Source organism: Neltuma alba, unplaced genomic scaffold (assembly GCF_004799145.2).
Source record: "Neltuma alba isolate B1F8T4 unplaced genomic scaffold, ASM479914v2 tig00006113_pilon, whole genome shotgun sequence".
NCBI classification, from domain to species: domain Eukaryota; kingdom Viridiplantae; phylum Streptophyta; class Magnoliopsida; order Fabales; family Fabaceae; genus Neltuma; species Neltuma alba.
Genome location: NW_021634357.1, coordinates 27,424 through 35,651, shown reverse-complemented (window position 1 = coordinate 35,651; position 8,228 = coordinate 27,424). Strand labels below are relative to the sequence as shown.

Sequence of the window (8,228 nt, the reverse complement as noted above, 5' to 3'; positions counted from 1 at the left end):
GAAATAAGTATAAGATTAAAAATAAAAAGTAATAAATAAAGTTTAAGTTTATAAAGAAAAAATTATCCACCTCACTGATAGTGACTTCCAGTACCACATCTTGGCCTTCTTCTCATACGTTGTGGGCGTTGTTGTTGTACGTCAATTTCTTGAGCTTCAAATGTCTCATTTGTTTGTGTAGTTGGCGTGTTCAAATCAAACCAGGGTGATTCATTTAAATGTATAGATTGTCGAGGAGTGACAAATGCTTCATTTGATGGTCCACCATGTTCAAAAGTAGAAGCATTGTATTCAGCTGAAAATAATGCAGGATTATCTAATAAAGTCATGAATGGTTGAAATTGAGAAGGATTGGCTGAGTTGGAAGGGGATGATGATGAGGGTGCCATGTAATGAGACTCAAGTTGTGTAGGATCGATAGAGATGAAGGGGGATGATGGTGACAGTGATATGTCAGAAGCCTGAGTAAAAATTGGAGGTTCCTGTTCCCTTGCATTTTCGTTTTCAATTATAGGTTGGGTAGACAAGTAACCACCTCGTCGCTTGCTTGGTCTATCACGAGGAATTTGTGGCCGAGGCAACTCAATTGTTGGTGGAGCAGGCTGAGGGTTTACATTAAAACGTTGTTCTCTAAGTGCAAGTAAAATGTTACGCTGGTCGTGAGCAACCCTATCTCGATAATCAACACAACTAGGGCATGTTGAACGAGAATTAATTGAAAGCCTGTATAGCTCCTCTGCTATGTCAGACTGAAAAAAAATAATAAGATATAAGATAATAAAACTTTTTGTGTAAAATAAAATAATATTAATGGTGAAAAAATAAAAAACTTACCGCACGACCTGTATCACTACTGATACGTTGAATCCATCGTCTTGTATGTCTCCAATACCATTGCATGTACTGAGATATTCGATCAAGTTCATCAAATGCTATAGGAGCATTAACAATTACATGTGGCCATCTATCCCATGCTTGAATGAAATCTGCGTATTTGTCAATCCAATTTGTAGTTGTTCTACCTCGTAATTGGATCGTGTGGTAATTTCTCAAATGAACAGGCATGGAAGGAATTGGTTGCTGACGACCAAATTGCCGTAGTACACGGTCAGGATGATGCCATTCTATAATATTAAAACATATTAAAGGAACTGAAGCACGCCAAATTTCAGGTGTTGTCAAGCAATACTCAGGAATCAATTGGCGCACATAAGGAGATTCATATGGCTGCCATATTATCTCATCATCGGTCATTTTATCCAGAAAGCTCCTATATCGGATTAAAGACGCAGCAAGTGGACGTGGGTTTTGTCTAACATTTTTCCATCTGTTATTACAAAAAAGTAATGTTAAAAATTATATAATTTTAATAATATAAGAGCATAACAAATAGTTAGTTAATAAATTTAACATACCTAAAACCCAAAGGAGGTAAGAGAGGGTAGATATCAGATTGTGGATCTGGATACCTAGGTTGTTGTGGTGCTAGCATAGGAAAACGATCCCATGCCCATAAATGAAGTAATGATAAGCATCCTCCAATCCCATCCTCAGTTGGGTTAGTAGCATTACACAATTCTCTGTATAGGTGAGCTAAAACTGCTGATCCCCAACTGTATTTTCCAGCTTCTTGAAGATCATAAAGTAGTGGAAGGTACATTAGATACACCTTGCTACCCGATCTATCTGGCATGAGATATCCACCAATCAACCGGAGGATATATGCACGAGTGAATTGTTGAACTTGTACATCATCCGCATTATCAGGTAGGTGATTAAAGTTCTCTTCCAACCAACTTATAAGTAGTCGCTGCCCACTTAGTCTATCTGCAGATGGTCTAATACCTAGAAAACATTCACATATGTCTTGCCAATTAAAGTCAGTTCGGCCAATAACTGCCATTCCTTCACATGGAAGGCCCAATTGTTTAGCTACATCCTCTAATGTTATGGTGCATTCTCCACGTGTAGTGTGAAATGTATGAGTCTCAGGACGCCACCTCTCAACCAGTGCTGAGACCAAACCTCGATCATAATCAAACTGTCCTACTCGAGCAGCACCATAAAATCCAGCTAATATAAGATATTCAATTATTTGATTAGGTGGGTTAATCATTTGATTAGCGTGCATGACTCGTCTAGTGTGTAGGACCCTGTTAACCTATAGTGGAAAAGGGAAAAAATATTATTATAGAAACATCAATGAAAAAATATATAAGAAATAGATTTTACTTACATTATCATTCCACACATGTTCGGAAATATGTTGGGTTTGCAAGTACAAAAGAGAGTTATCCTCTGGGCCAGGATTTATCACCTCTTCTGGAAGTTGTGCCATTTTAAAATGTCTCTGCATAAGGTAAAGGACAAATTCCAAATAATATAAAAGAAATCAAACTAATTATAATATAATCTTCATAAAACATAATGTTTTTATTACAAAAGTGAAATACATAATTTATTGTCGAGATGCTACACTTTGTGGACAAGTAGAACGGTTATGACCAACTTGTCGACATAATCCACACTTGTTAGGTTCATTGGGTGTGGTCCAATCCATCTCATTTCTTATGCGACTTGAGCGAGGACGTCCTTTATCTCTAATCATTGATGGGTTAGGTATTAGAAGAGGACAATCAATCTGCGGCCAGTACATCTCATCTCCCACTGGTTGGAACTCATTATTATAAACCATTTGCATAGTTTCCAACCGAAAAACAGGATCCACATATTGTAAATGGTCTATGCCTACTCGTGCACAAGCAGCAATGGCATGCATACATGGAAACTTTTCTGCTTGAAACTCTCCACAATCACATTTTCTGTCAATCAAATTCACCTTGCAACACCGACGAAATTGACGACATCGAACATTATATGGCTCCATAACCTCAAATGATGTTGCTATTCTGTTAAAATCTCGAACTACACAAGCAGATGCACTTTGTGTTGCTATATCTAACTTCTTTGTCATTGTCTCGGAAAATACCTTACCAACCATAATTTGAGCATGAACTTGTTGGGCACGTTTGACAAAATAATTATTGACTCTATACATGGTTGCCTTAACTAAACCTGTTATTGGTAGACTTCGAACACCTTTAAATACATTATTCATGCACTCTGCAAGATTGGTTGTCATATGTCCAAAACGAAGACCTTCAAGGTCATATGCACGTGACCATTTCTCTTTTGGGATGGCTTCGATCCATCTAGCTGCAGGAGTATGGTGCAATGCTATTTCTGCTAATTCTCTGTCAACAACATGACGTTCATAAGCATACCCTACATATTATTATTAGCACTTGTTAGAATGATTATAAAATCAAATAGTTATAAGATCATAAAAAGCACAAGGAATCTCACCGATATTTATAAACTTCTCTTTTAACCAATTTGTTCCATGTGCTTTGTGAAGATTTGAAGCCACGTGTCGTAGACAAAAAACATGATGTCCATGTGGTGGTTGCCATCCAACTTGGGGTTGAGCAACAGCAGCCAAAATTGAACGATGTCTATCTGAAATTAAGCAAATTCCTGTTCTATCTTTTACAACACATTGGCGTACAAGGTGTAAGAACCATGCCCAAGCAGATCTTGTTTCCCCTTCAACTATAGCAAATGCAAGTGGCACAACATTTCGATCGCCATCTTGTGATATTGCCATAAGCAATGTGCCCTTGTATTTTCCATATAAGAATGTTCCATCAACTTGTATAATGGGCTTTAAATACGGAAATGCATCTATGCATGGCTTGAATGTCCAAAAAACACGATGAAACATTTCAATCGGTTGACCGTTTGTATTGACTTGAGAGCATTGTTTGTTTGAAAAATATATGCATGACCCAGGCATGAAGTGTTGAACTGCAGCTAACCATCTTGGGAGCAAGGAATATGAGGTCTCCCAATTTCCAAAGGCAATCGCAATTGCTAATTGTTTTGCCTTCCATGCTTTCCTATATGACACAGTATAACCAAACATTGATTGCATCCTCTCAATAATTTGTGACACTTTCACATCTGGTTTGTCAGTTACCATTGCCACAATGCAGGATGATATAACATCTGCGTCCAACTTTGGATGGTCTTGAGTTAATGACGTGCTCAAGCATACGTGAGGCCCCCCATATTTTGTAATTTGCCAATAGTTCTTGCTTTCCTTTTTGCAAGCCCTCACTCTCCAATTGCAATTATCTCCATAGTTAACACAACGATATTCTTCATACTTTTTACAAGAATAATAGACCTTAAATGTATGATGAACACGAACAGAATATAGCTTGACTGCACGTCTTAAAACTTGGACATTGCTAAATATTTTCCCAACATTTAACTCTTCATTATCACTAACATGCAGAATATCTTCTAATTCACCAAATTCAGGAGTTGTAACTGACTCAACATGAATTTGTGACAAGGAAGCATTTGTAACCTGATTTTGCTCATTCATCTCGTCATATTCATTGTCATTGTCACCATTATCATCCCCATTACCAGCATTTAAATAAGAATCATATTCTTCCTCATCCTCTGATTCATCCATGATATCTTCTACGTGAGGAAGAGAACATGATGATATAATGTTCCCACCATCTATGGGGAGTTCAAATGGTTGGAAACTTTCCATGTCATCACTAAACATAGATTCTTGTTCCATCATGTTCACCCTATTGCTACTTGATGGGGGCATATTTTCGACATAATCACCTATGGGTTGTGACTCAATATGGTGATTATCTGGTAAATCACATATGTTAGCATACAACTCTGCACATGTTAATTGAGTTGAAAATCTTCTAGTCACTTGCCACATTTGTTTTATATCTGTATCATCTTCCAAATTGCATGCTTGGTATTGTGGTGGATTTATGCATGTAGGATACCTATATACTAAATTTGTCACGTTTTGATAGGGAGGAAGTCGCAACTTTCGTCCAATAACTTGCTTCAATTTGCCCAAGGTAATGTTTTCATCAACTTTGATAATTTTCACATTATCAGATTCAAATGTTACACCAGCTGGGCCATTAAAAATTCGTCCATTTGCGAATACACACACGAACTCCTTTCTATGATCCATTCTACTTCCTAATCATTTCATTATAATCATTAGTCAAGTAAGATTAAATTATACAAATAAATTAACTCCACTATACCATTGCTTTTTTGTAAAATCAATATTTATTATTAGCTCAGAATATCCTATATAACCAAACACATAATGAAATCCATATCTAAGGGGAAAAAATATATAATGAAAACTGCATAAATCCAAATTAAAAACTACTATAAAAGATGTGTTATTGCTATTATTGTCAAAATCTGTTAAAGTATAGTAAACAAACTTGATTACAAATTTAGTAATTTTCAGAACTTTTTAATCATTTTTTGTAAATTATTTATTTGAAATTAAAATAAATAAATAAGTTTAAGAAATAGATTTTTTTTCCTTTTGTTTCTTTTTGTATTTCTATAATTTTATTTACATCAAGTATTAATTAATATATTATTGCACTATATAAAATACATTAAACATATATTTTTTTAATATTAAAATTCTTTCTTGTAATATTATTTTAATAATAACATATCATGAAGATTTTTTTTCATTTTACACATATATATTATTTATACCTTATAATACCTATTTATTATTTCATTATTTTTGTAAAATTTAATTTAATAAATATTAATTTATTGCATGAAATTAAACATTTAATTGGACTAAAATCTTTTAGACCATTGGGTTGAAATGAAGGGTTCAAAAATAAAGATTTTTTCTCTAGTTTATCACATTCATTAAAAATTATTTACTTTAATTTCTTTTAAATTGTAAAAATATATTTCAAATTCCTAGTTTTTATTTATCATAGAATTTAAATGATATAAGTTTAAAAGATTTTATAAGTTATTTCAATTTATAATTCAAAACTTTTAAACACTTCTTTATTACAAAGATTTATAAACATACTTAGTTAAATATATATATTTATTATAAAAAATTAGTTAAAATTTTAATCAAATCTTTTATGTTTGCCTTAACTGATTGAAATTAATGTAACTATAAAAATATAATTTAAGACTTTATTAGAATCAGAAGTAAAATAGTAAATAAATTTTATTTTAATATAAATTTCAGTTAAAAATAATATTTTTAGAATCTTTTTAGAATACTTCTATTAATAGTGTTAACTAATTGGACTAGATGTATGCTTTTAAAATAGAGGAAAGATCTATGTAATTGATGCAAACTAGAAGAATAGTCAGAGTATTTTATTCTTGATTCAAAACACTCATATCATGACATGTCATCATCAATTAAAAAATACAACATAACAAATAGCATGGAAAAGGCAAAATGAAAAAAAGAAATTATGAGTGCTCTTCATTCATTTCAATTTTACTTACACCTTATTTTTACCTAAAAAATATATGAAAGCAATGGTTCATTAGAAGTGGGTAGAAGACTTTTTTTTTTTAATTTACCAACTAAATATATACCACATATTTGATATTTAGGGCGTATATATAATTATTTTTCAATTTTATCTTACCAAATTTAAACTTCTCGAGAAGTATACTTTCATAACAAAAAATAATAATCATATACCAAGAAAAAATGAAGCTTATATCAAAATCTTAACATCTTAAAACAATATAACAGATGATAGTTTTACCGTTAAAATAAGAGGCACCTAGCTTAGAAAGAGTACAAATATTCCAGATTGTTGAACCCACCACTCACTTCCTGAAAATTAGAACAATGAAATATTAACTCATCAAGGATAGTATGGATGAAAAATCAAATTGTATATCACAACTGTAAATTTTTTAAAAGAAAAAATAGAAGAGAAACAACATACCTACAGCAGCAGTAAAAGAGCTTGTCTTGTTTGGAAACAAGAGTGAAAAATTAATAGTACAGGAGAATAATGAAAATGAAACAACAAGTGAGAAGAAGAAGAAAAGAGAACTCGGCGAAGAAGAAGAAGAAGAAGTGAAGAGGTGTGAAGGAAGGAATTCACATATCATATATATAAAGCCATAGCTGTAGCCTCACGGGATTCTCGCATGCTATGTCAAAATGTTTACAGAGCACATATTGGTGGTCTTGCACGCATTATTGGTTGGTCTTGCACGCATTATTGGTTCATCTTGCACGCATTATTGGTGGAGATTCAGACGCATTATTGGTGGAGATTCAGACGCATAATTGGTAGAAGTTTTGCATGCATAATTGGTGGAAATTCAGACGCATAATTGGCAAAAATTCAGACGCATGATTTCGTATGGGGAAAGGAGAAAGTGAAAAAGTGAAATCGTTCTTGGGGTGAACGATTTCAGAAATCGTTCACCCAAGAACGATTTCACTTTTTCATTTAAAAAAAAATTAAAAAGTGAAATCGTTCACGCCAAGAACGATTTGTGTGTAATTTGAAAATCGTTCTTGCCAAGAACGATTTTAAGTATAGCATATTGGTAAATAGTTTGAAAAGTGTAGCATTTCGGTAAAATGTTTTACTGTTTATCGTATTTCGGTAAAAAAGCCGATATGTGAGAGTTAAAAAGACGATATGTGAGTTACTTTAAAGAATAATTAAAAAGAACATATTATATCGAACACTTGCATTAATTAGTAGGAGTTGTTTCAACTTAATCAAAAATCACAGTTTGACCTTTTGATTAGCCGGGATACCGAGTGCATATGTACAAAAAAAAAGAAAAGGACATATTATTATAAGTTTCAAATATTAAAAGAGATATGAGGCATTTAATAAATTTTGCTGTAGGCTTGTCTTAGTATTTATGCATTTTTTTAAAATTTATCCTTGCTTTATTTTTGCTACATTCTATCGTTGTATCCTCGAAACATTATTTTTCATCTTTTTTTCTTTTTTTTTTATAAGAATATGTTTTAAAAAATATGTTTTTATCTATTTATTAGTATTAATTAATTTTAACTGATGTTTTCGTAAATTAGTTATTCAGAATTTGTAATAAAGAAGGATGGGAGTACTATTGTGAACAGAAAAAACACGGGAATCAAGGAAGGTTGGGCCAGTAATATGTTGCGAGTGCAGAAGCATGCCCCCTGAAAATTAAGATTAATTAAATAATTAATTAATGGGTTAGAGTGACTGAGTCATAGGATCATGCGCAAACCAACCGCACGCGCACTCTCTGCTTCCACACCCATCATGCTCCCTCATCATGTCCCTTCCCAC

General features: G+C 32.9%; 1 long non-coding RNA gene across 1 annotated transcript; it reads right to left on the bottom strand.

Moving 5' to 3' along the window:
- Positions 1-2,063: 2,063 nt before the first annotated feature.
- LOC114749681 (uncharacterized) lies at positions 2,064-6,929 on the bottom strand. The gene is made up of 3 exons (XR_003740574.1): positions 6,681-6,929; positions 2,237-2,350; positions 2,064-2,161 (listed from the first exon to the last, which is right to left on the bottom strand). It is a non-coding gene; the product is annotated as an uncharacterized LOC114749681 (long non-coding RNA).
- Between the last annotated feature and the right edge of the window lie 1,299 nt (positions 6,930-8,228).